Below are 27364 nucleotides of genomic sequence, written 5' to 3'. Positions count from 1 at the left end.
CCCCATGTTGAGTTTGCATATAATCGTGTAGTAAATTCTACCACCTCACATTCTTCTTTTGAGGTGGTCTATGGGTTTAATCCCCTAACACCTCTTGATCTTCTTCCTATTCCCCTTCTTGGAGATGTCTTGTGCAAAGATGGGGATGAAAAGGCTTCTTTTGAAAACTTTGCATAAAGACATCAAGAAGAGAATTGAGAAGAAGGTTGGCAAGTATGCTGAACTTGCCAATAAGAGGAGAAAAGCATTGTTGTTTGATGAGGGCGATTGGGTTTGGCTTCACTTGAGGAAGGATCGCTTTCCTACTCAAAGGAAGTCCAAACTAATGCCTCGAGGGGATGGAGCTTTCCAAATCCTCAAGAGGATTAATAACAATGCTTATGAGTTAGATATGCCTGATACATTCTTAGGTAGTCATACTTTTAATGTCAGCGATCTAACTCCTTTTTCTGTAGGTCTCCATAATTCGTGGTCAAATTCTCTCCAACTCGGGGAGTATGATGGAGATCAAGCTCAAGAGGACATGGAGGCCAATCAACAAGATCAAGAAGAGGTAGAGGCACAAATGGAGGATGCCCATGGAGGTCAAAGCCCACCTCAAAGGCTTACAAGAAGCATGTTCAAAGCTTTAGGAGCTAGGGGACATTTATTTTCTCTTTTTGTAATTTCTTTAGTTGAAGGTGCTTAGAGGGAAACATTAGAAACCTCTTTTGTTATAGCATCTTTTAGGTTTTAGTTAGGAGCTTTAGGAGGGAGGGTGTGTTAGTAGATAGGTGTAGAAGTAGAAAAGGAGGTGCCAAAGTGAAGGAAGAGGTCACACCTTCCTCATGCATGGTTTTAGGCGCCGGTTCTAAATAGGTTTAGGAGGGAATTTTGAATTCTCTTAGCTTTTTTTTTCAGCACCTTAGGCTATAAATAGAGGTTCTCCCTTTGTAAAATTCAGATTGGAATTTATCTAAAGAAACTATACTCAAAATTGGAGTGAGCATTGGAGAGCTTTTGAGCCTTCTTCTCTAGTCTTATCTTGAAGGATCCATGGTGTCCTCAAGTGGCGGCAGCACACTCATCTAGGAGCAACCACACTTCTAGTGGCGTGATCATTCATCATACATCCATCTTCATGAGCAATTCTCTTCTCCTTCCTTTCTTCTTTGTTAATTCCATGTCTTAGCTTGTTCCTTGTTGTTTTTGGTTCGGCATTTTCAGATTTAATTTGTGTAGTTTCGGTTCTTTTATGTTCCTTGCTGTTCTTCATCTTATTCTCTTCTTTTTCCAGCTTTTGTTCGGTTCAATTTAATTTCCAGCTTTCAAATTCAGTTTGCTTAGCTTTTGTGCCTTTTTGTTCGGTTCAATTTGACAATAATTGGATCTTCTATATGAGTTTGTGTTTTGGCACTAGTTTTGGTGAGTTCTTGTTCATAGAACCTTGATCCATTTCTATGATAAAGTGCCTAGCTCTTAACCAACTCAAGATGATTCCTAAGAATGTCAAGAATCATTCTAATTGTGCTAGTGGAATCACATCACCTCCCGCATTTAAAGCGCGTGAAAGCGCATTGAAAGCGTATAAAAATATCCCTTGAAACGTTCGAAACTTAACTGAATTAATGCATACCTTAGCGAACTTTTAGGAAAGCCTTGATGTTTTCAGTGCTTATTCCCACGTGTTCTTCTGACTTGATCGCTGCTCTACGCAGAGGGCCTCACAGCGCCGTAACCCAACTTAGGGTTATTCCCTTGTGCGAGTCTTCTTTCCTTGAAGTGCATCTAGCGCGTGGGATGACTTTCAGGGTGCCAACTCATGCGCCCCAGCCTCTAGTCATTCGCCCTGGGAGTGTATCTACCCTTCTCTCGTATCATGCACGTGGTTCTCCCCTGGGCGTGGCCCTCTCATGGGTCGTATCGGCCCCAGGGTCTCCCAGCGGTGGCATGGGTAATTCACGAGTCAGGTTACCTCCTTCTTGTATTAGAACTATGGCTTTGAAGCCACCTTCCTCTTCTCTTTATCACTGCTCTGAAGTGCTGAGGCCTTTCGCGGTGTCGCCCCTTCCATGGTCTTTTCCTACCCATGGGCATCGGGAGGCGGCACCGTCGATGCCTTAACCTTGGCGACGCCTGCCCCATGCGACGCCTACACTAGGCGATGCATCATCTTGGCGACCCCTTACCTTGCCGATGCCCCACCCTGGCGACGCCTCAAGCAGTCGATTCGTTGACTTTCTTCCTTGGGTCCCTCGAGGGCCCCCCCCATACGTTGACCTTTGACTTTGATTTTGACTTTGGTCAACGCCTGGGGACGGGACGGTACACAAGCCCCCCAGTCTTGAGCTGACACTTGTTTCAGGAAAAAGACTAAGGCCTCACCCTAGTATCCACGTGGCATTCCTGCTGACGTGACATTCCTTTGATCAGTTGACGTGACACTCTCTGAGTGTCTGACGCGACATTCTCTGCGCCAGAGATGTGACGGCTTAAGTTGCGCTTTAATCTTTCGACACGTGGCGCGATCCAACGGCTGAGGATGAGTGTCGTTGGCGCTTCCAAGTTAAAGTTATAACCTTTCAAAATCGCGCGCTCAAGGCACTGTTCCATTTGCTCTCTTCACATTCCTCACTACTCATCTTCTCAAAGCTCCTTCTGCGCTCTCTGTTCTCTCTTCGCATTTTCGATCTTCACCAACCCATAACACTTAAAGGTATGAACTTTCGCCTTCGATGACCCTCTTTCTGCTTTATCGTGCCTGATATAACTGCCTGGGACTGTTTATCTCTCTTGTATTTTTGTATTCTCTTCCTCATTCCTCTGTTTCTCCCTTCTGAACTTCTCGCGTGGGTAGGGGTTTTCGTAGGGTTTCTTCCCCCTTTTCTTCCTGACCTTATTTGCTAAACCTTTTCTCTTCTTCATTCTTCAGTTTCTTCATCAATGGCACGTACTAAAACAATGGCCAACCCTCCACCCCCCAAAGTCAACCATAGGGCCCTTTACCCATGGGCTCCAGACGAACTGCTCGACGAGTACTCCAGCTTGGTCTCCACAAAAGCTTGGAGGGATCACGTAGGAGAGTCAAGCGCCTACGACCATCGTGCCTTCGCGAAAAGGCATGATGACGACATTGCAGTGCTCCCTTGTACCTTAGGGGAGCCTGTATGTGGGGACGAGCGGGCCAACAACGGGGTCCCCTTCTTCTATTTCTACCAGGTGGTTTTCAAGCGTATAGGGATGCGCTTGCCCTTCTCCAGGATTGAGAGGGAACTGTTGACAAAGATCAATATTGCCCCAGCCCAGCTGCACCCCAACGGCTGGGCCTTTGTCAAGGCCATTGACATATTGTGCGGGTTCTTCGGGCGCGCTCCCTCCGTCGACATCTTCCTTCATTTCTTCGAGGTGAAGAAGCAGGGGAAGAGCCTCTGGGTGAACCTCAGCAACATCCCTGGAAGGGTCCTCCTGACTCTATTCCAACAATCTTTCAAGGGGTGGAAGGGCAAATTCTTCAAGGTTTGTTGTTCCGACTTTGACCCCTCCGCCCTTGACGGCTTCCCCCTGTACTGGGTGAAGGAGGTGAAGACCGTGAAGCCCAAATCCCTAGACGAGTTGCCCTCGAACCATCAAGAGGCTTGTCAAATTCTGACTAGCGCGGGGGGCTTCGACACCGCCACCTTGATAAGCCTATAGTACAACACTGATGGAAACCAAGTAGAGGATGCTCTAGGCCATGAAGACCAAGCCCAACAAGGGGCCCAAGCCCATCAAGGGGTCCAAGCCCAACAAGGGGCCCAAGCCCAACGAATTACTAGGAGCATGGCAAGAGCTTTGGGACAAGAGTATAATAAAATGGCTCTTCTTATTTCTTTTATAGAATAGGGGTGTGAATGTAATAAAAAGGTGTAAGTAGTAAGGGAGTCTAGTGGGGAGTGTAGATAGGAGCCTAGGGGGTGCCAAACCGAATTTCATTGCATTTGTGTGCCATTTAGCTTGCATTTTCAGCACCTCTAGGCTATAAATAAAGGTGCTTAGCTTGTACAATGGAGATTGGAATTTTATAGTAGAGAGACTATACTCAATTTTGGAGAGAATTTGTGAGTTTTGAGTCTTCCTCTTCTTTGCCTTATCTTGTGAGCTATGGTGAGCTTCAAGTGGTGGCACTCCATCACTTATCTTGGTTCAAGGTTCCAAGTGGCGTGAATGGCTTCTTCCAATTCTCAAAATCCAGCAAGCATCTTATTCTATAAGTGTTCTTCTTCCCTTTTCTTCAATTTTCCATTCGGTAGTTTTGATTCCTAGAGTTTACTTCTTTTTCTACCGTTTATTTTGTGTTTCCAGCATTGTGTTCTTAATTCTGTTTTGGTTCAGTAGCTATCATTTAAATTCTGTCCAGTTTTAATTCTTGTTCTTCTTTCCTTTTGTTTTGATTCAATTTGACAATACATGGACTTCAATATGAGTCTTGGTTGGTGCTTAGTTTTGGTGAGTTCTTGAATTTAGAACATTGATCCAATTCTAAAGTAGAGTGCCTTTTAAATCCAGCTCAAGTTGTTCCTAAGAATGTCAAGAATCATGTGTTCTTGTAGTTACATTCACATCATGTGGTATCAGAGTCTAGGCTTGTTTTTGCTTAATTCTTGAGTTGTATTGCACTTTACTTTCAAGAGCTCTTTAATTCAAGTTGTTTACCATTCTGTTTTAGGATTTATTTTGAGTTTTCTTGCTGTTTTCTTTTGTTACACCATGTGTTTGTGAAAAGGACTCTAGCACTCATTGTTCATATGAGTATGGCTGCTCTTTTGGAATGGCATTCTCCTTCCTAGAGCTGACCTTAAGCTTCCTTTCACTTGTGGTTATACCTTGTTATATGTCTTTTAATTTTGTAATCATGTCAAGTTTTGTCTTAGTCATGTTATTCCATAATTGTCATTACTTCTTGTAGTACTTTTATTGCTTTGATTGTTTCTTGCTTTGGTATTACTTTCTGTTTTTTAGTTTATTGCTTGATCCTTTGTGCATTTTCATTTTTAGATTTGAGTTCATGCTTGTATCTTCATTCTATACAAGTTCTTTTACACAAATTCCATTATGTCTTTGCTAGTTCATCTTACTGTTTTTCTTTCCTGAATAGGATACTCTGTTTTCTTACAAACGTGCTACTGTTTTCAATTTACTGCAATTAATTGGCTCACTGAAAATTTGTGAAAATTTGGATTTACATACTTCAAAGTGTTACAAAAGCATAGAAAAAAGAATCACTCAAAAATTCCAAGTACACAAAAAATGATAAATAAAATACGAAAAGTGTACAATACTGCCGAAAAGAATACGGTAATTGGGCAGCAATTTTGAAAAAATTATTTCTCTCAATTGGCTTACTGTTTTTACCTCATTCCAGTGCCATTTTTGAGTTAAGACATTGAAGTTTCTGTGGTTAATTTTTCACAGTCCAGTTCGCTTTCAATCGGTACAGTTAAATCTGTAAACATAGCACAGTTTGCTTTAAAAAAAAAAAAACAATACATTTCCAGTAGCTGTTTTCTGTTTTCTTTAATCTACTCTAGCACTTTTCTTTAGGACTCTTTTTGTGTGCCTTCTTTATTCATTGAGTTCCTTATTTTTCTTGATTGTCTTTCATTCATATTCTTTCTAGTTTGTCATACATTACTCTCTGTTTTTGGTTTAGCTTTTATTGTTTACACCTTTTTCTTGCTTGTCTTTTTGTTCTTCTTAAAAGTTGTGTGGAGACTTGTTCTTAAGTAAGTTGGTTTGCTGTAACATATTTCACTTGAAGCTACTCCATTTCACAAGCAAGGCTTGGTTGAGGACAAAATTTTTTCTTGGAGTGGTTTGAGTGCTTTCTTGGGCATTTTTCCAGCAACCTATATCTCACTGTTTTTAATTGTTTAACAAGTTTCTTTCACTGTTTTGTTTTCTGTTTTTGTGTATTTTCTGCTCATGGCTCATTTCTCTAGTGGAGAGTCCTCCAAACCGTGCTCACCACAAAAGGCAGCCCTTTATGAGGACTTAAAGAATGCCAAGCAATCCAATGCTCACTATCTTGAGGTGATAAGGAAGATGGAAGCACGGCTCCAAAGTTTGGAGTTAAACCGAGAGGAAATGCATCAAAACCGTGAGAAAAGAACTCCTCCTCCTAGTCGGCATTCTTCAAGGCACTCCCATGGTTATTATGAAGACAATCCAAGGCCAAGACATCATCACCATGAAGAGAGGCGCCAACATGTGGCTGGCCCTTGTTCTCCAAATGTAAAACTTCCTAGTTTTAGTGGTGATAGTGATCCCAATGTATACTTAGGATGGGAGGCTAAGGTGGACCAAATTTTTGATGTAAATGGGGTTAGGGATGAGCATAGGGTTAAGTTAGCTTCTTTAGAATTTTTGGACTATGCCATGCAATGGTGGCATCAATACCTCATGGACATTGACCTACACAAGAGGCCGCCCGTGGTCTCTTGGAACGATTTGAAAGCATGTTTACGCGCTAGATTCGTACCCCCACACTTTAGGAAAGACCTTATGTTGAAACTCCAACGGTTTCATCAAGGCGCGCTAAGTGTGGATGATTACTTTAAACAACTAGACACGCTTTTAATTCGAGTTAATATGGATGAGAGTGAGGAGGCTAAGATAGCTAGGTTTGTGAGTGGACTTCGAAGGGATATTCAAGACGTGGTAGAGTTACAAGAATATTCTTCTTTGGAAAATGTGGTGCACCTTGCTAGCAAAATTGAAAATCAACTTGCAAGGAAAAATGCTTTCAAAAATTCTTCTAAAGATAACTACTACCACTCTTCTTGGAAAAATAAAAACTCTTTTTCAAACATCCCTTCTAAGGACTCTACTTTCAAACCTAGAGAGTCTAAGCCTTCCACTTCCAATGCTAGGCCTAAATCACCACAAAAATCGTCTAGTAAGAAGTGTTTTAAATGTTTAAGCTATGGACATATTGCTTCTAATTGCCCTACTAAACGAACTATGTATATGCATGATGGGGTAGATAGTAGTGAGCATGGGTCCGAATCTTCTAGACATTCCTCACCTTCTAGATCCCCAAGTGAGAGTGAAAGTGAAAGCCCACATGAGGGTGACCTATTAGTAATAAGGCGCATGCTTGGACAAGTGTTAAAACCTTTTGATGAAACTCAAAGAGAAAATATTTTTCATTCAAGGTGTCTTATTAATGATAGCGTTTGCTCTTTGATTGTGGATGGGGGGAGTTGTGCAAATGTGGCAAGCACAAGAGTGGTAGACAAACTTGGATTGCCTACCATCTCTCATGCCAAGCCCTACAAGTTACAATGGTTGAGTGAGGTGGGTGAGATAGTGGTGAACAAACAAGTCCTCATTACATTTTCCATTGGCAAATATAAAGATGAGGTCTTGTGTGATGTTGTTCCAATGGAAGCTACTCATATCCTTTTAGGTAGGCCATGGCAATTTGATAGAAAAAATTTTCATGATGGCTTTACCAACAAAATTTCTTTTAACTTCCATGGACACAAAGTCATTCTCAAGTCTCTCTCTCCAAAGGAGGTACATGAGGACCAAGTCAAAATGAGAGAAAAGAGAGAGAAAGAAAAAGAAATTAAAAATTCCAAGAGAAGCCTTCTCATATCTTCCCAACAAGTTCAAAAGGTAATAGTTACTCACAAGCCTATTTGTTTAGCTATTCCTAGACCTATTGAATATGAGTCGGCTAAGGATAGTCCCACATGTTTGGACCATTTGGTAAAGGAATATGAAGATGTGTTTCAAGATCCTCCTAAAGGCTTACCACCTCTAAGAGGGATTGAACACCAAATAGACTTCATGCCCGGGGTTTCTTTACCAAATCGCCCTGCATATAGGACCAATCCCCAAGAGACCAAAGAAATTCAAAGACAAGTTGAGGATTTATTAGCTAAGGGGTGGGTACAAGATAGCATGAGCCCATGTGCTATGCCTGTCATACTTGTCCCTAAAAAGGATGGGACATGGAGGATGTGTACGGATTGTCGCGCTATAAATAACATCACCATCAAATATAGGCATCCCATTCCTAGGTTAGATGACTTGTTGGATGAATTACATGGGTCTAAAATATTTTCCAAAATTGATCTTAAGAGTGGTTACAATCAAATTCGAATTAAACATGGTGATGAATGGAAAACCGCTTTTAAGACCAAATTTGGTTTATATGAGTGGTTGGTCATGCCTTTTGGCTTGACTAATGCTCCTAGTACCTTCATGCGACTCATGCATCATGTTTTAAGAGCATTCATTGGCAAGTTTGTTGTGGTTTACTTTGATGATATTCTTATATATAGCTTGTCCTTAGAAGATCATGAGTCACATGTTAGACAAGTTCTAGAAACCCTTAGGAAGGAGAAGTTGTATGCTAACCATGCTAAATGTTTCTTTGCATTAGATCATATAGACTTCCTAGGGTTTGTGGTTAGTCATAAAGGGGTGCATGTAGATCAAACAAAAGTTGCAGCAATTCAACATTGGCCTACACCCACCAATGTCAACGAAGTACGAAGCTTTCATGGCCTTGCTAGTTTTTATAGGCGGTTTGTGAAAGACTTTAGTACAATTGCCGCACCTTTAAATGCCATAGTAAAGAAGGATGTGGTTTTTAAGTGGGGACAAGAGCAAGAAAACGCTTTTCAAACTTTGAAGGATAAATTAACTAAAGCCCCCATTCTAGCCCTTCCTAACTTTGCTAAGACATTTGAAATAGAGTGTGATGCCTCTAATATAGGCATTGGGGCCGTCCTCCTTCAAGAAGGACACCCCATCGCTTATTTTAGTGAGAAACTCAAAGGGAGTCATCTCAATTACTCCACTTATGATAAAGAACTTTATGCTCTTGTTAGAGCTTTGCAAAATTGGCAACATTATCTTTTTCCAAAGGAATTTGTGATTCATAGTGATCATGAGTCCCTTAAATATTTGAAAAGCCAAAGCAAGCTTAATAAGAGACATGCTAAGTGGGTGGAGTTTATTGAGCAATTTCCTTATGTGATCAAACATAAACAAGGTAAAATTAATGTAGTGGCCGATGCTCTTTCACGAAGATATACCTTGTTAAATGTTTTAAATGTTCAATATTTAGGTTTTGATCACATAAAGGAACTTTATCATGATGACTTAGATTTCTCTCTAATCTATCAAGAGTGTTCCAAGGGAGGTCATGAAGACTTTTTCTTACATAATGGTTTTCTTTTCAAAGGAAAAAGACTTTGTGTTCCCCAAGGATCTATTAGACAATCTCTTGTTAGAGAGGCTCATGAGGGTGGGCTTATGGGACATTTTGGGGTAGCTAAGACCTTAGAAACATTGCATGAACATTTCTTTTGGCCTCACATGCGCAAATCCGTACATACCTTCTGTGATAGATGTATAGCATGTAGGAAGGCTAAATCTAAGGTCCAACCCCATGGTTTATATACCCCTCTTCCTATCCCTACAATGCCTTGGGTTGATATTTCTATGGATTTTATCTTAGGACTACCCAAGACATCGAAGGGTAAGGATTCCATCTTTGTGGTAGTGGACCGTTTTTCTAAAATGGCTCATTTTATTCCATGCCACAAAGTGGATGATGCATGCCATATTGCAAATCTTTTCTTCAAGGAAGTTGTTCGTTTGCATGGACTTCCTAGAAGTATAGTATCTGATAGGGATTCTAAGTTCTTAAGTCACTTTTGGCGGACCTTATGGGGGAAACTTGGCACCAAACTTCTGTTTTCTACTACCTGCCACCCCCAAACTGATGGTCAAACCGAAGTGGTTAATAGAACTTTGGGTCAATTATTAAGATGCTTTATTTCCGGGAATCCAAGGGCTTGGGAGGATTTACTACCTCATGTTGAATTTTCCTATAATAGAGTAGTGAATTCCACCACTAACCATTCTCCTTTTGAGGTTGTTTATGGGTTTAATCCCCTCACACCTCTAGATCTTCTTCCCATTCCTGTCCTTGATGAGGTTCTATGCAAAGACGGTTTTGAAAAGGCATCTTTTGTTAAAGATTTGCATAACCGCATCAAGTTACAAATTGAGAAGAAAGTTGGTAAGTATGCTGACACTGCCAACCAAAGGAGAAAGGCATTAATCTTTGAGCTCGGTGATTGGGTTTGGCTTCATTTGAGAAAGGATAGATTTCCTTCTCTAAGGAAGTCCAAACTTATGCCTCGTGGTGATGGCCCTTTCCAAGTCATCAAGAGGATTAATGATAATGCCTATGAGTTAGATATGCCCTCTACTTATCTTGGTAGTAATTCTTTCAATGTTACTGATCTCACTCCTTTTGCTGCAGGTTTCCCAAATTCGTGGACGAATTCTCTCCAACCCGGGGAGCATGATGGAAACCAAGTAGAGGATGCTCTAGGCCATGAAGACCAAGCCCAACAAGGGGCCCAAGCCCATCAAGGGGCCCAAGCCCATCAAGGGGTCCAAGCCCAACAAGGGGCCCAAGCCCAACGAATTACTAGGAGCATGGCAAGAGCTTTGGGACAAGAGTATAATAAAATGACTCTTCTTATTTCTTTTATAGAATAGGGGTGTGAATGTAATAAAAAGGTGTAAGTAGTAAGGGAGTCTAGTGGGGAGTGTAGATAGGAGCCTAGGGGGTGCCAAACCGAATTTCATTGCATTTGTGTGCCATTTAGCTTGCATTTTCAGCACCTCTAGGCTATAAATAAAGGTGCTTAGCTTGTACAATGGAGATTGGAATTTTATAGTAGAGAGACTATACTCAATTTTGGAGAGAATTTGTGAGTTTTGAGTCTTCCTCTTCTTTGCCTTATCTTGTGAGCTATGGTGAGCTTCAAGTGGTGGCACTCCATCACTTATCTTGGTTCAAGGTTCCAAGTGGCGTGAATGGCTTCTTCCAATTCTCAAAATCCAGCAAGCATCTTATTCTATAAGTGTTCTTCTTCCCTTTTCTTCAATTTTCCATTCGGTAGTTTTGATTCCTAGAGTTTACTTCTTTTTCTACCGTTTATTTTGTGTTTCCAGCATTGTGTTCTTAATTCTGTTTTGGTTCAGTAGCTATCATTTAAATTCTGTCCAGTTTTAATTCTTGTTCTTCTTTCCTTTTGTTTTGATTCAATTTGACAATACATGGACTTCAATATGAGTCTTGGTTGGTGCTTAGTTTTGGTGAGTTCTTGAATTTAGAACATTGATCCAATTCTAAAGTAGAGTGCCTTTTAAATCCAGCTCAAGTTGTTCCTAAGAATGTCAAGAATCATGTGTTCTTGTAGTTACATTCACAACTCTTCCTTCCCTGCACTTTCTTGCTTTTTCTTAGTGTATGACTTATCTGCTTCCTTTGTATAGTGTTTGACTTGTGCTTAACCTCTACTGTATTTATCTTCTTGATGCAGATTCAAAAATGGATAGACAAAGAAGGCTGAGACTGGCCCAAGTCTTGAAGTCCAAAGACGGGGCTTCGGCGTCCCCCCTTCCAACCTCCAACGCCTCTCCATCTTCTCCCAATTCTCGCCCTCAACCTTCCACGACGCCATCAACTCCATCAGTCCAACCTTCTCCCAATCAGCCTCAACACTCTCCACCTCCTATTGCGGCCATGCCTCTCGCGCTGGCCGAATCTGCTGCCCCCTCAGCCCCCCTTGACAAGGGAAAAAGGGTAGTGGAGGTGGTTTCTGACGACGAAGACTCCGCTGAGGGGCAAGTCTTCAAACGAAAAAGAACACAGCACGCCCCTCAGCAAGTTACTTCTGCCACCTCCTCCTCGCATGGGGCCGAATCTTTGAGGGAGGACCACCCAAGTGCAACTTCCCCCCCTCAACCAGTGGATTTGGAGAAAGGGGTCAAGGCTGAGCCCACAACCGTTCCTCCACCTACCCCAGAACTCCCTCTTCCCATGCAAGATTCACTGAGGGGCTTCTTGGGTAGGCTCTCTCCACGTGGCCAGGCTGAAGGGCCCCAAAAGGAGAGTCTTTATTACTATATGGGCGCCTTCATGTCCTGCACCCACTCCTGGCATGCGCAGGCCAGGGCTAAGGCTGTCAAAGCTTCTGCCTTCCAAGCGTTGGAGAAGGAAGTTGCCTCTCTGAAGGAGGAGAAGGAGAGGCTAGCCACCCACTGGGGGCGCCAAGAGGATGCGTACAAAACCTCTCTGAGGGTGGCGCAGAAAGCAAAAGAGTGTTGAACCAAGTGGTGTTCAATGTTTTGAAGAATCCAAATCCTTTGAAGGATGTTGAAGCCTCTACTTTGCTTGATGTTGTTGTGCTGCTTTAAGCTTTGTTCTGGGTAGTTTATATGTTGTAATCCACCCTTGTATTAAATCTCAAGCAATTAGCATCTCCATTCTTATCAAAGTAAAATGTTTTCCAAACTAAGTTGAAACAACCGATTGTTTTGTCGAAACAACCGATTGTTTATACTTAGGAGTTTTGAGAAAGATTGAAAACTGTTTTTGAATGGTTGAAACTGTTAAGTACCAAAACAACCGATTGATTCGAGGAAACAACCGATTGTTTGTTTTGGGACCATAACAGAAAAACTGTTTTCTTTGACTGAGCTTTAAATGCTTTAACTGTATACGCTCCAGTCATTAAATGCTTTGACCAATCTTTTAATGCAATTTAAGAGTTTGTTAAGATTTGATAACAAACTATATCTTTGAATATATTAAGAAAATTAGTTTTAAGAATTAAGAATCTTTTGACAAAGTTTTTCTAAGAGTTTTTCAAAGTGCTGAGATTGCTTAATAGTTTTGTGATTGATCAAGGTGTTGGAATAAGATTCTACTTGTATTGATTTCAGATATTCATCTGTAACAAGTGTAATCTTTGTAATCTGTTGAACAATTCGTTTCTGTGTTTACTGAGATTGGCTGTGTGTTCTTGAGGTATTCAAGATCAGCAATCTTAGTGTTGGCCAAGGAGAGTGTGTTTCTTGAGGTGTTCAAGGTCATTCTCTTGGTTGTTGTGTAAGTGATCAAGTGGTGGTTGCTTAGTGGATATCCTCAGGGTTTCTGAGAAGACTGGATGTAGCTCTAGCTTGGAGTGAACCAGTATAAACAACTGTGTACAATCTCTCTATCTCTAGCTCTTTAAATTCAATTTATTTGTTGTTTGCTGGTATAAACAACCAATTGTTTTTCTGGTACTACAGCTTTTGCTTGCTGTTTTGGCTAACTGAATTGCTGAATCAATTGGTTTCTGAAATAAATTCATTCTAAGTTTTGAAAAGTTTGCGAAAACCCCTTTAAACAATTCACCCCCCTCTAGTTTAAAGCCATCTTTTCTAACAAAGAGGAGACCAACAAACGGTTGCATGAGGTGTCTAAAGCCAATGCTGAGCTCCTCAATCAGGTGGTGCCCCTTCGAGTGAAGATCGCTGATCTGGAAGCAGAGGCGAACTCGAGGAGCAGTGCGTGGATCGGGAGCAAACACTGGGAAAAATTGAGGTCGCACTCGCGGACAAGACTGATGAATGCTCCCGATTAGCCAGTGAGGACGCCACCCTCCAAGCCAAGGTCCAAGAATTGACGGCTGCTTTGGCCTCCAAAGACCAAGAAATGACCACTCAAGCCGCCAACTTCAAGGTTGCTGAGGAAAAGCTGATAGGGGAGGCTGCCACTGGTTTCGCCGATGGGTTTGCAGAGACTCTTGTTCAACCTGCCTGTGCGAACCCTGCCATCGACGTCTCTGGGTGTAGTCCCTTGAACGAAGTGGTCGATGGCAAGCTTGTGCATTTGGAGGCCTCTGAGGAATAGTCTTTACCTTGTGCTTCAAAAAAAAACATTTGATGTGTATATAGTTACCTTTTGTTTAACTTGTAATTGTTATGAACCTTATCTGTAATTATAACCTTTGATTTGCTTTAATGCCTACTCAAACTTTATCTTCACATTCTTGTCTGCTTCTAACTCCTCTTGCACCTTTATCTGTTTCTGCTTTCTTTTCTATATCAAAGGCACAACTAGTACTTGCCTTCAATGTATTTCTTGGTTGCTTCGCCTTTAACTCTTTAGGTAGCACGCGTCTCCCCCTCTTATTCTTTCTTCTTAAGTTGTGAGGCACACCTTTCTCTTGGCCCTTTCGCTCAGAACCTTGTTTGGCCTTCGTATCCGTGAGGAATCTTCCTCATGAAGGCGTCGCCCGCCTGGTCATTGCCCAAAGGCAAAGGAGGATTTTACCTTCGCGTATTTCTCTTGTCTCTAATGACTCACGCTTTTACGCTTTTTATTCTTAATCTTCGAATTTCTTTTTCCCTCTGAACTTGTAAAATCTTCAACCTGCTTCTTACTCACCTTTCTTGGGCCCGAGGCACTCGTAGCTGAAGGCAGTATTGACTTCCTCGTCGCTTTAGGATGAAAAGGGGAGTCTCTTCTTTTGTGGCCTCGACATCGCTCAAGGGCGAGGAGGACTTATTTGTTCTTTTGTGGCCTCGACATCGCTCGAAGGCGTGGAGGGCTTATCCTACCTGTACTGGGTGTCTACGCTCGAGGAGAGACCTGCTCTGGGTATCCTCAGCGTTGTCTAAATACTTGGGACAAAAATTGCGCTTTGGTGCCCACGCCCGTGGAGAGGCCTATTACAACAGCGTCGTATCGCCCACGGGGTGTCTAAACACCAGTGCGACTTAGCCTTTATCTCTTCGCGCTTGGTGCCCACGCCTGAGGAGTGCCCATTACAGCAGCGCCGTATCGTCCTCAGGGTGTCTGAAAACACCAAGTCGAAGTGTTCTAAACATCAGACGCTGGGGCTAGCTGTTCCTACCTGAGGAGGGGGCGTCCCGAAGGAATCCCTTAACCCCTGCTCAGGGACTAGGCACCCAGATTTTAGCCTTCATCTAACGTCTGATACCGGGGCTAGGTATTCATACCTGAGGAGGGGGCGCCCCGAACGAATCCCTTAACCCCTGCTCAAGGACTAGGCGCCCGGATTTTTAACTTATATCTAACACTTGATATCGGGGCTAGCTATTCATACCTAAGGAGGGGGCGTCCCGAAGGAATCCCTTAACCGCTGCTCAAGGACTAGGCATCCGGATTTTTAACTTATACTGAACATACCTGTTATCTTGCTTTGCATCTGACCTCCGCTCCTTTATCTGGCGATGCCTACTTCTGGTGACGCCTTGTACCGGCGACGCCTTATCTTGGCGATGCTTCATCTTGGCGACGCCTCATTTTGGCGACGCCTCATCTTGGCGATGCCTCATCTCGGCGACGCCTTGAACCGGCGACGCCTTATCTTGGTGACGCTTTATCTTGGCGACGCCTTATTTTGGCGACGCCTCATCTTGGCGATGCCTCATCTGGGCAACGCCTTGAATCTTTGTCTTTGTTTCTTTAATCTTTGATCTTACATGAGAGGGAAAAACTAAGGCAGAAATATCTTAAACTTCTCTTTTCTTTATTCGGGTGACCTCATTAAAAAAAACCCGGGAGGGAAAAAGAGTGTCCCCTTTACAAAATTTCAACTGAAATAAAACTTTAAATTCGCCGCATTCCAACCACGTGGGATAGGGCCTCCTTCTAGAGTCTCTAACTTATATCAACCATTCCCTTTGGCTTTGATTACTCTGAACGGTCCAGTCCACTTGGGAGACAACTTGTTTTCCAACTCGTAAGGGTGAGCCTTCCTCATGACCAAATCACCAACTTGGAATTGTCGCAGCTTCACCTTAGAGCTGTACTGGCGCTCCACTCTTCTCTTCATAGCCTCAGCCTTAATTCTCGCCTCTTCTATAGCTTCGTCTATCAGATCCAGGTTCACTTTCCTTTCTTCGTTGGATTCTTCTGCCACAAAACCTAGGAAACGAGGCGAGCTCTCGTGGATCTCCACTGGGATCATGGCGTTCGACCCATACACTAGGCTGAAAGACGTCTCCATGGTGGAAGATTGAGGCGTGGTGTGGTAAGCCCATCAATCCTTGGTACTTCTTCTGCCCACGCCCCTTTAGCCTTCTCTAATCTGTTAGAATATATGTGATGGAGATCAAGCTCAAGAGGACATGGAGGCCAATCAACAAGATCAAGAAGAGGTGGAGGCACAAATGGAGGACGCCCATGGAGGTCAAAGTCCACCTCAAAGGATTACAAGAAGCATGTTCAAAGCTTTGGGAGCTAGAGGACATTTATTTTCTCTTTTTGTAATTTCTTTAGTTGAAGGTGCTTAGAGGGAAACATTAGAAACCTCTTTTGTTTTAGCATCTTTTAGGCTTTAGTTAGGAGCTTTAGGAGGGGGGTGTATTAGTAGATAGGTGTAGGTGTAGTTTTTGGGAGGTGTCATAGTAGAAAAAGGTCACACCTCCCATGTGACTTGTTTTTGGTGGGAATTTCAAATGAGTCTATTTGAAATTTCCCACCTATTTTTTCAGCACCTTAGGCTATAAATAGAGGTGCTTCCTTTGTAAAATTCAGATTGGAATTAATCTAAGAAAACTCAACTCAAATTTTGAGTGAACTTTGGAGAGCTTTGAGCCTTCTTCTCTAGTCTTATCTTGATGGATCAATGGAGTCCTCAAGTGGCGGCATCACTCTCATCTAGGAGCATTCCACACTTCTAGTGGCGAGATCATCCATCCTCCTTCCATCTTCATGAGCATTTCTTCTCTCCTTCCTTTCTCCTCTTTCTATTGTTTGTGTTAGCTTGTGTTCTTGAGTTTTGGTTAGATGTTCTTGCTGTTTTTATGAGTTTTTGGTTTGGCAGTTTTATAATTCTGTCCATTCATCTTGTTCCTTTGCTTTTCTTGCTCATTTGTTCGGTTCAATTTGACTACAATTGGTTCATCCAAATGAGTTTGGGATTTGGTACTAGTTTTTGGTGAGTTCTTGTCTTAGAACAATGATCCAACTCTAAGAAAAGTGCCTCTATAATGTCCAACTCAAGGTGATTCCTAAGAAGGTCAAGAACCTTTCTCTATATGGCTAGTGGAATCACATCATGTGGTATCATGAGTCTTAGGTTCTTCTTGTTTAATTGTTGAGTTGTGTGCACTTTAGTTTCAAGAGCTCTTTAATTTTCTTGCAATTTAAGTTTCTGTTTTAGAATTTTACTTGAGTATTCTTGCTGTTTTTTTTCTTTTACACCAAGTGCTTGTGAAAAGGTTTATGGCACTCATTCTTCTTATGAGTATGGTTGCTCTTTTGGAATGGCATTATCCTTCCTAGAGTTTACCTTAAGCTTCCTTTCACTTGTTGTTAAAATTTGTGTTGTGTCTTTTAATTTTGTAATCATGTCAAGTTTTGTCTTAGTCATGTTATTCCATAATTGTCATTACTTCTAGTAGTACTTTTATTGTTTTTGATTGTTTCTTGCTTTAGTGTCATATAATTTTCTGAATTGATGTTGATCCTTTGTGCATTTTCTTTTTAGAATTGAGTTCATACTTGTATTCTAGACCTATACAAGTTCCAATACATCATTTTCTATTATGTCTTTGCTAGTTCATCATCCTGTTTTTTATTCCTATTAGGATTCCTCTGTTTCTGAAAAAGTGCTTACTGTTTTTCCTTATTGCAATTGATTTACTTACTGGAAAATTCTGAAATTCTGGATTTGAGATATTCAAAGTGTTAGAAAAGAATAGAAAAAAGAATCATTCAAAAATACGAAGTACACAAAAAATGATAAATAAAATAAAAAAAGTGTACATTTCTGCCGAAAAAAATACGGTAATCTGGCAGCGATTTTGAAAAATTTATTTCTCTCAATTGGCTTACTGTTTTTAATTGATTCCAGTGCCATTATTGAGTTAACATCTTGAAGTTTCTGTGTTTTAAATTTCATAATCCAGTTCGCTCTACATCATTCCAGTTAAATCAGTGAATATCAAGCACAGTTTGCATTAAAAAAAAATTCCAGTAGCTAAATTTTTGTTTTCTTCATCTACTCTAGTGCTTTTCCTTAAGTATTCTTTTGTGTGCTTACTTTTCTCATTGAGTTCCTTATTTTCTTGATTGTCTTTCATTCTTACTCTTTGAGTTTGTCTTACATATAGTATTTCTTTTGCAATTACCTTTCCTTGCTTATACCTTTTCTTGTTTGTCTTTATTGTTTCATTGGTTTTGTGGTGGTTGCTCTTGAGATTGGTGTGCTTGCTTTGACATATTTCATTTGAGGATTCCAAGGCCTCAAGATCAGATTGGTGCAAGAACATTATTTCTTTGAGAGTGATCTCTTTTTTCAGCCTCATTTCACTTAGGCAGTTTCATTGCCAAGCTCACTGTTTTTGCTAATTTTTTAACTTGTTTGCTGTTTTGTGTGTTTGCTGTTTTTAATTACAAATGGCTGGATTTTCAAGTGATGCATCCTACAAGCAGAATTCTCCTTCCAAAGCTTCAATTCTTGGTGAATTACATGAAGCTCAAAGAACAATTAGACGGTTGGAGGAGAAAATGCAAAAGATGGAGGTCCAACAAGCTAGACCATCTCCTTCTATCCATGATGGACATCATTCTCATAGACCATCTTCAAGAGCTTCTTCAAATGATGTTGGCCATGAAGATGAGCATAGGAGAAGGAGACCTCCACCCCAAGTCCATGGACAAAGACATCATCACCAAGGGGAAAGAATTCACTACGGCAATGGCTTCTATCATGATGCAAAGTCCAAGCTTCCTTCGGTCAAGTTACCTTGTTTTAATGGTTCTAGTGATCCAAATGTATATTTAGATTGGGAGGCTAAGTGTGAACAAATTTTTGAGATCCATGAGATCCAAGATGAGCATAAGCTCGAGCTAGCCACCCTAGAGTTTAGTGATTATGCCATGAAATGGTGGCATGGAATTGTAAAGGACATTATCTATCACAAGGGTCCTCCCGTGGACTCTTGGAACTCTTTAAAGGATCACATGCGCGCTAGGTTTGTGCCCCCACATTTTAGGAAAGACCTCATGTTGAGACTCCAACGGTTTCAACAAGGCACACTAAATGTGGATGAATATTATAAGGAGCTTGAGACGCTTGTGCTTAAAATTGAATTAGAAGAAAGTGAAGAAGCCATGGTTGCTAGGTTTGTGAGTGGTCTTAGGAAGGATATTCAAGACATTGTTGAGTTACAAGAGTATTCATCATTGGGCTCTTTAGTTCATCTTGCAATGAAGGTGGAAGCCCAACTTGCAAAGAAAAACTCTTTTAAAAATGCTTCCAATGATGGATACTGCTCCAAGTCTTGGAGAAACAAAACTTCTTTTTCTAAACATCCTTCCAAAGATTCTTCTTTCAAACCCAAGGAATCTAAGCCATCAACTTCTAGACCAAAGTCTCCCACTAGAACATCTAATACTAAATGCTTTAAATGTATGGGTTATGGTCATATTGCTGCAAATTGTCCTTCCAAACGAAGTATGTACATGCATGAGGGCATTGTAGTTAGTGAGCATGATTCGGATTCTCCTAAGCATTCATTGCATTCTCATGCATCTAGTGAGGAAGAGAGTGAATGTCCACTTGAAGGGGACTTGTTAGGTGTGAGAAGACTTCTTGGACAAGTTTCACAACCTTTTGATGAAAGTCAAAGGGAAAATATTTTAGAAAACTTTTAAGCTTAGAATGAAAAATACTTCAAGAAAACCTTGATTAAGAATTCAGTTTTTCAAAACATAAAGCAAAAGCACAATACTGGAAAAACAATCGGTTGTTTTACCGAAACAATCGGTTGTTTATACCAGTTATTAATTGACAAAACTTAATTTAAAGAGATAGGGATAGAGAAATTGTACACAGTTGTTTATACTGGTTCACTCCAAATCCAGAGCTACATCCAGTCTTCTCAGAACCCTGAGGAAATCCACTAAGCAATCACCACTTGATCACTTACACCACAACCAAGAGAATGACCTTGAACACCTCAAGAAACACACTCTCCTTGGCCAACACTAAGATTGCTGATCTTGAACACCTCAAGAACACACAGCCAATCTCAGCAAACACAGAAACGAATTGTTCAACAGAGTACAAGGATTACACTTGTTACAGAAGATAATCTGAAATCAATACAAGCATAATCTTATTCCAACACTTTGATCAATCACAAACTCTTAGCAATCTCAGCACTTTGAAAAACTCTGTGGAAAAAATTTGTCAAAAGATTCTTAATTGTCAAATCTGTTTTTTTGAATTTATTCAAAGATGTAGTTTGTTATCAAATCTTAACAAACTCTTAAATTGCATTAAAAGATTGGTCAAAGCATTTAATGACTGGAGCGTAAGCAGTTAAAACATTTAAAGCTCAGTCAAAGAGAAAACAGTTTTTCTGTTATGGTCCCAAAAGAAACAATCGGTTGTTTCCTCGAATCAATCGGTTGTTTTGGTACTTTAACAGTTCAACCATTCAAAACAGTTTTCAATCTTTTTCTCAAAACACCTAAGTATAAACAATCGGTTGTTTTGACAAAACAATCGGTTGTTTTAACTTAGTTTGAAAAATATTTTACTTTCACAAAGATTGAGAATGCTAATGCTTTAGATTTAATCACAGGGTGGATTACAACATATAAACTACCCCAGAACAAAGCTTAAACCAGCACAGTAACATCAAGCAAAGCATAGGCTTCAACATCCTTCACAGGATTTGGATTCTTCAAAACTTGAACACCACTTGGTTCAACATAATCTGTGTTTCAAAACCCTCAACAAAACTCTATTTGCTGACTCGACCTACTCATTCGTCTGGGGGTGTTTGACTAATGTAAACACCTGCTTGATTCCTACTTCTGTACACAGCTTCCCCAACTGTTGGCTCACGAATTGGGTGTCATTATCTAAAATGAAACGCCTCGGCACCCCAAAACGACACACAATGTTCTTCCAAACAAAGTGTTGTACCTTGTGCACAGTGATTTGTGCCACTGGTTCTGCCTCTATCCACTTGGTGAAGTACTCGATGACAACGATTAAGTACTTCATCTGCCTTATTGCCAGTGGGAATGGGCCTAAGATATCAATCCCCCAAGTATGGAAAGGTCATGGGTTGTATATGGATCTCAGTTCCTCTGGCAGCGCCCTGTGCCAATCAGCGTGCATCTGACACTGCTTGCAGCGCTGGGCGTACCGAACGCAGTCTTCTCTTACCATTGGCCAGTAAAAACTTGCACGTACTACCTTGGATTCCAAGGATCTTCCTCCCACGTGGCTCCCACAAATACCTTCGTGGAGTTCAACCATTATCCTGGTGCACTCGTCGCCACTTACGCACATGAAGATAGGGTGCGTAAACCCATGTCTGAATAATATCCCATCCACTAAGGTGTACCTTGTGGCGTTCCTCTTGACCTTCTTGCCTTCTTCTGGATCCGTTGGGAGGATCCCATCCGCGAGGTATCGCCTGTAAGGGGTCATCGAGGTGTCTCCTTCCTCCAAGGCGCATACCTATACGCCCTTCTCTTCTTCCGGTGAGGTCGCGTAAGTACTGATGCAGGGTGCCCTTGCCGTATCTTGACTCAGAGAGCGATGACTCCTTGGCTCTCCTCTTGCTGTACTAATGTGAAGGACATCCACCCTGTTGTCTGCCACAAACTTTCGCGGCGTTTTGAGGGTCTCTTGGATGACAGTCCTCTGCCTTCCCCCTTGCCTGAGCTGGCCAGCTTGGCAAGCAGGTAAGCTCTGGCATTTTGCTCCCTAGGGACATGCACCAGCTCAAACGCGGCGAAGGCTCCCTTCAACACCTCGACGTACCTCAAGTACGCGGCCATCTGTGGATCCTTTGCCTGATACTCCCCTGTTACTTTTCCTGTGACAAATTGTGAGTCACTCTTTGCCAAAAGGCTTTGAGCGCCCATTTCTTTAGCCAAAAGCATCCCATCGATCAGCGCCTCGTACTCCGCTTGGTTATTGCTTGCTTTGAAGGCGAAGCGTAAAGCTTGCTCGATCAATACTCCGTTTGGCCCCTCCAAGATTATTTCAGCGCCACTCCCCTGCTGGTTGGAGGACCCATCCACTGAGAGCATCCACTGTGACCCCAACTCTACCTCTTGAGGGTCTTCTCCGGGTGAGAGCTCTGCCACGAAATCTGCATAGACTTGCCCCTTGATGGATCCCCTGGGTTCATACTGGATATCAAACTCCGACAGCTCCACCGCCCAGCGAACCATCCTCCTCGCTACGTCTAGCTTCCGAAGTATTTTCTGGATGGGGAGGTTCGTCATCACCACCACTGTGAAACTGTGGAAATAGTGGCGGAGCCTTCTAGCTGAGAACACCACTGCTAGTGCCGCCTTTTCCAGTGACTGGTACCTCAATTATGGGCCTTGCAAGGCCTTGCTTACGAAGTAAATGAGCTTCTGCACTTGGTCTTGCTCTTGGAACAGCACAGAGCTAATGGCCCACTCTGTTACCGCAAAGTATAATCGGAGGGGGACGCCTACTTGTTGCTTGCAAAGCACAGGTGGCGTTGCCAAGTACTCCTTCAACTTGAGGAACCCTGCTTCACACTCATTTGTCCATGCAAAACGGCTATTCCTCTTGAGACATTGAAAGTAGGGGTGGCCCTTCTCCCCTCCAGCAGACACAAACCTTGACAAAGCTGCCATCCTCCCAGTCAATTGCTGAACTTCTTCAACTGATGTTGGGCTTCTCATGGCGATGATAGTTGCACACTTATCGTGGTTCGCCTCTATCCCCCTTTCGGAGAGCATAAACCCCAAGAACTTCCCTGCCTCCACGCCAAAAATACACTTTTCTGGGTTTAATTTGAGGCGGTACTTTGATATGGTAGCGAACAGCTCTTCCAGATCTGCTGCGTGCTGCCCTCTTTCCTGTGAAGTCACCACCATGTCATCTACGTAGGCCTGGACGTTTCTTCCCAACATAGGTGCGAAAACCTTGTCCATTAGCCTTTGGTAGGTGGTGCATGCGTTCTTCAACCCAAATGGCATCACCTGATAACAGTAACTGCATGTCTCCGTCATGAACACCGTTTTACTCTCATCCCTTGGATGCATCTTGATCTGATTGTAATCTGAGAATGCATCTAAGAAACTCAGCATTTTGCAGCCCGAGGCGCTATCCACTAATGCGTCGATGTTGGGCAGCGGATAGGAATCCTTTGGGCATGCCTTGTTCAAATCTGTGAAGTCGACGCACATCCTCCACTTCCCATTCGCCTTCTTCACTAGAACTACGTTGGCCTGCCACTTAGGGTATTGTATCTCCCTGATGTGCCCGGGACTTAGCAGCTTCTACGTCTCTTCCTTCACGACGAGGCATCCTCCTTTGTTGAATTTCCTCCTTCTCTGTCGCACAGGGCGAACCTTGGCGTCCATAGTGAGATGGTGGCACAAAAAATCTAGGTCGATGCCTGGCATGTCCGCCGCGGTCCACGCGAATGCGTCTAGGTGGCGTGAGATCACTGCGGCTACTTCTTCTTGTTCTCCCTAGCTCAACAAGCGTCCTAATTTGAACATCTTACCCCCTATCTGCCTTTCCACTACGTTGCACATTCTCTGCACGAGACTCATTCGTGTGGTCCTCTTCTATAGGCGTCGCCCTATAAGATGCATCGGGCATCGCCTCCTCTGACCCTTCTTCCATGGGCGAGGCCTCTCCGTATACTTCCCTCATTGGCAAGGCGTCTTCTATAGGCGTCGGCCCTGCAGGTGTGGCCTCGATAGGCGTGGACTCCGCGGGCGTCGCCTCTTCCAATGGTTCTAGCTCCATTTGCGAATCTGAAACGGGCGGTCGTTCAAGCACCATGGCCACGCCTCTCTTTGTCTTCAGGCTATTTTCATAGCACTTTCGAGCCTCTTCCTGATCTGACTTGATTACGATTACTTTGCCACTAAGATCTGGTAGCTTCATCTTCATGTGGCGCGTGGAGGATACTGCCCTTAACCTATTCAGCGCTGGTCTGCCTAACAAGATGTTGTAGGCCGAAGTACCGAATGCTCTCGGTACGGGACGCCGCTCCATCAGTGAACGTCGTCCTCAGCTCCAGATAGCCACGTACCTCCACCGGGTTATCTGCAAATCCATACAAGCATCCAGTATAGGGTCTCAGCAGGTCAGGGGATAACTATAGCTTGTTGAAGGTCGACCAAAACATGACGTCTGCAAAACTGCCCTGGTCGACGAGAACCCTGTGTACTTTTCTTCCCGTTGTGACTACTAAGATGACCACGGGGTCATTATCGTGTGGGACGACATCCCGCAGGTCAGCCCTTGTGAAAACGAGATCTGACTCCCACGGGTCATCTGGAAAATCCTCAGCAACTGAACTCACTGACCTCACATATTTCTTACGCTGTGAGGCAGTGGGTCCCTCTCCGGAAAAGCCTCCAGAAATGGTGTGTACTTCTCCGTGAGTCAGTATTTCATGTGCTTGATCCTCCTCGGGTATCGCCATGGCTATTGTCGTAGTAGACCCAGCGAGATAATCTTTTAGTAAGCGACTCTTCACAAGCTCATCCAACTGATAGCCCAGTGCTAAGCAGTTGTTAATATGGTGCCCGAATGCCTCGTGAAATTCGCACCACGACTCTTTGTGGGGTCCCAGCACCTTGTCAGACTTCACTGGTGGCCTCAACCTGTCAGCTATGTTGGGCACAACGATGAGGTCTTTAAGCTCATCCACGAAATTCTGCCTCAGGGGTCTATTTCCCTCTCTCCTTCCTTCTGCTCGACCCCTAGGCTGGGTCCTCCTTGCCTCGTAGGTGCGCTTCCTGTCTTGGTTCTTTCTCTCTGTGGCGGCTTCGTGGACCCTAGCGGGTTGTGTGCGCATATGCGCTCTCGGGCGTGCGGGTGCGACAGTTGTGCGTTTCTCGTACACATCCCCCTCTGAGGCAATGTGCTCTACTGCGCGACGCCTTATCTCAGCAAAAGTCTTGGGGCGGTTGCGAATGATTGACTCGCAGAAAGGCCCAGGACTCACGCCCTTTCTGAACGCGTAAACAATCATGGGCTCCTCCTTGGTGCCAACCTTCACCACATGCGCCCCAAAGCAGCTTATGTACTCCTTCAAAGTCTCGCCTTGATACTGCTTCATGTCGAAGAGGTCGTATGAAACTGGGGTGGAGCCTTGTTGGCTAGATACTGCTCTCTGAATAACTGTGACAGCTGTGTGAAGAACGTGATATGACCCTCTGGGAGGCTGACGAACCAGTCCATGGCCATCCCAGTCAAGGTGCTCATGAAGAGCTTGCACCTTACGGCATCAGAGCCGCCTACCAGCATCATCTACGTGTGGAAAGTGAGGTGCGCCTCAGGGTCCTTTATCCCTGTGAAGGTTACTTTGGGCCCCGTGAATGTGTTGGGGATCGCTGTCTCTAGGATCGCCTGTGAGAATGGCGTTGAGAATTCTCTTGGTGGGATGGCAGTCTCAGGCTCGTCTACGTCGCGCCACCCGCGGCGTAGTGTTCGTTGGCGCGGTGGAGCTCATCATTTATCGCCTGAGATGCTGTGAGATCCGCCTGCATGCGCTCTTGCTCCGCTTTGGATGCTGCCATTGCTTCTTGCAATCCCTGCATCATACCCATGAGTTGCTGCATGGTCATCTCTTCACTCCTAGCGCGTGCGGGTCTCATTTTCGTGGTTTTTGGAGGCCTCCCCAACTATCGTGCGATTTGAGAACTGGGACTGGGTTGGAAACTACAACTGGAACTGAAGAACTGTGTGATGGGACTGATGTTTTATATCGGGCCCCACGGTGGGCGCCAAATGTTCCGGCCGGTTGACCAGGGTCGTCTTTGTGTGTGGCTTGTCCTCGCGAGCTAGGGCACCTTCGTTTTGCTCCGTCTGTGGGTACCTGAAAATAAGTGAACAAAGGGGCGCCCTCGCGGCCGTTTGCACTCCGACGATCAAGTCAGCTAGCGAGAAACATCAAAGGTGACACACCTCCGTATCGGAACACCGTGACTGGGTGCTCTTGAAGGTGGTCCAATAGTACTGAGTGGCTAATATTGTGTTGCCCTAATTGTCTGTGCGTACAGTAGGTGCGCAGCGAAACAACTAGGGTTTACGTGTGTGTAAAACTGCGAGAATTAGGTCAAAACTCGGATCCCCTTTCAAACGTCCCAAGGACCCTTTTTATACACCTCCCGCATTTAAATCGCGTTAAAGCGCATTGAAAGCGTATAAAAATATCCCTTGAAACGTTCGAAACTTAACTGAATTAACACGTACCTTGGCGAACTTTTAGGAAAGCTGATGGAGATCAAGATCAAGACCAAATGGAGGCCAATACTCAAGGACAAGAAGAGGAAGAGGCTCAAGTGTTAGATGCTCAAGGAGTTGGTAGCCCCCCTCAAAGGCTTACAAGAAGTCAATTCAAGGCATTAGGAAATAATGGAAGGTTGTTTTCTCTTTTTGTAATATCTTTGTGTTAGAAGGTGCTTAGAGGGAAACATAAGACACCTCTTTTGTAAAAGCATCTTTAGGTTTTTAGTTTAGGAAAATTATAGGAAGCTTGGGGGGTGTGAGCTTAGTAAAGGGGTGTAGGCGTAATAGGGAGGTGCCAAACTAAGAAAGGAAGTCACACCTTCCTCGTGCTCTAAGTTGGCGCCACTTTTATGTCACTTAGGGGATAATTTGAGTTTAATTAGCTTTTCATTTCAGCACCTCTTAGGCTATAAATAAAGGTGCTTGCCTTTGTAAAAATCAGAATTGAAATTGGTAATAGAGAAACTCTACTCAATTTGAGAGAGAATTGTGAGAACTTGTCTTCTCCTTCACCTTGTCTTATCTTGAGTGCATTTGGTTCTCTCAAGTGGCAGTACTAGCTCACTTATCTTGGAGCCTTCACCATCCAAGTGGCGTGATCATCAAACCAAATCCTTCATCTCTATAAGTTCTTCTTTCTTTCATCTCCTAGTTCATTTGAAGCTAAAACATGTCTTAGTTTACTTTTCTAGCATTTTTCATTCGGTATTTTAGTTTGTTTCTGAATTTGCTTCGGTTCATCTTCTCCTTAGCTGTATCCATTTGTTTCTTCTTCATTTCTAGTTGTTTTGTTCGGTTCAATTCTGTTCTTGAGCTTTTTAAACGGTGCTTTTGTTTTTATATACATTTTAATCTGTTCAATTGGCAATAGATGGAACTTCCATGTGAGTTTGGTGTTTGGTGCAAGTTTTGGTGAGTTCTTGAAACATAGAACATTGATCCAATTCTATTAAAAGTACCTAAGCTATCTCCAACTCAAGTTGATTCCATAGAATGTCAAAGAATCATCTCTATTTGGCTAGTGGAATCATATCATGTGGTATCTAGAGTTTAGATTTGTTCTTGTTTAATTTTGAGTTGTGTTGCACTTTAATTCAAGAGCTCTATAATTCTTGTTGTTTTTCTTTCTGTTTTTAGGCTTATTTTGAGTTTTATTGCTGTTTTCTTAATTGTGCCTATCATGTGTTTATGTCTTTTCCTTTTTGAATCCATACAAGTTTTGTCGTAGTCATGTTTTT

The sequence above is a fragment of the Phaseolus vulgaris genome, chromosome 10, assembly GCF_051622355.1.
Source record: "Phaseolus vulgaris cultivar YP4 chromosome 10, ASM5162235v1, whole genome shotgun sequence".
Lineage (NCBI taxonomy): Eukaryota > Viridiplantae > Streptophyta > Magnoliopsida > Fabales > Fabaceae > Phaseolus > Phaseolus vulgaris.
The sequence above is the reverse complement of the archived record's forward strand: the minus strand, read 5'-3'. Positions refer to the sequence as shown.